The sequence below is a fragment of the Orycteropus afer genome, unplaced genomic scaffold (assembly GCF_000298275.1).
Source record: "Orycteropus afer afer isolate SDZICR_OR568_19922 unplaced genomic scaffold, OryAfe1.0 scaffold00465, whole genome shotgun sequence".
NCBI classification, from domain to species: Eukaryota; Metazoa; Chordata; class Mammalia; order Tubulidentata; family Orycteropodidae; genus Orycteropus; species Orycteropus afer.
Genome location: NW_006922052.1, coordinates 320,243 through 321,963, shown reverse-complemented (window position 1 = coordinate 321,963; position 1,721 = coordinate 320,243).

The following is a 1,721-nucleotide window of genomic DNA, read 5'->3' as shown; positions in this document are numbered from 1 at the left end:
GAAAGGATCAAATCTGGAGATACTGGATAGAGTGGGAGGGAAAACGTGGAACAAAATCCAAAAACTCAATAATGACCAGAATTACTGGTCAGATGAAGTCTGGTGAGACTCCCAATACTATGGCCCTGAAATACATTTGGCACCTGGAATGAAACTCACCCCCAGGGGCGGGCTCTCAGCCCAATCATTAGCAAGATGTACATGCAGAGCACTCAACCCAGGATGCTGCACCCACACACTCAATGGTAATGCATCCCCTAAAGCAATAAACCATGGGACACCAAAGGACCAACATTCAAACTGAGGAAATGCAGGACAAATAGGAGTGCATAATTATGAGGGGCACAGGGAGAGTGTTGCAGTGTAGGGAGGGGAGAAACTGGGTTAGGGATGGACTTGGGGAATGAAACTAAATGTACGTGTGACTTTGAATGTAAAACAAACTAAAGAAAAAATTATGTAATTTTGTGTTAGAAGCTCTGGTGGTGCAAGGGTTAAAGCATTCAGCTGCTAGTGAAAAGGTCAATGTTTCCAACCTACCAGCTGCTCAGTGGGAAAAAGATGAACCAGTTTGCTTCCATAAAGATTTATAGCCTTGGGAACACTATGAGCTATTCTATTCTGTCCTGTCGGAGTGCTATGAGTTGAAATCTAGTCAATGGCAGTGGGTTTTACCATTTTGTATAATCCTTTGTAATATGTAATATATAATCTTACATAATTCTGTATAAACTCTTCACTCCCTGAAAAATTGCAACATATTTCATTGTCGTTTGCAGCCAAATAGCTTTAGCAGAAAAAAAAAAAAAAAAGAACCCATGTCACAAAAGTACCTTATAAAGGCAACCTTTTCCTACAGTAAATAGGGCAATTAATATAACTTAGGAAACAAATGGAACATAAAAATGATGATGAGGTATGTTGTAAGATAAAAATCAATATTATTACTACTAATAGTCTTTCTGTGGAGATAGCAATGCTTTGACCACAATTTTAAATGAAGCCACAGCTGACATATGCAAGCCTTTTTTTTTTTTTTTTTTTTACTTTCTCCTTATTGGGTGTTGTCAATTTTTGCAATGAATAAAATGATGATTTAGTCTCTAAAATATACTGCAAACTTAAGCCTTGAAAACATATACATTTCTAAATAAAATTTTCAAATTTTACTTTTTATTTTACAGTGAATATTTACAGTTTAAAATTTATTTTCCTTACAAACTATTATATCTTGCCTTTCTCATTTTCTTCCAAGCATTATAATATAAGTGATAAGAAATGGAAACAATAAGATATAAATTCCTAGTGAATAGCAAAGAGACTAAAAAATTAAAACTGATATCTGGAGTATATTATATTTCTTATGGAAATTACTTTATAAATTAATATTTACACTACTTGTCTAAGGTAAACTCAGATGGATTTAGAGATATTCAGCAACTTAAGCTTGTAGTATTACATACATTTACACACATATACACATTAAATACACCTATAGAGAAAGAATCTGTTATTTACTTAAAAAACTTCCAAAAATCTCTAGTATTATGAACACATTAAAAACAAATAATGCGCATCAAAATATATATCTGGTAGCATAGGCCTAAGGCACTTGACTGATAACCAGGAGGCTGGCGGTTCAAACCCACCAGCCACTCCTCAGAAGGAAGGTTGGGCAATCCTACTTCCGTAGTGATAACTGCCTCGGAAACCCAAGGAGG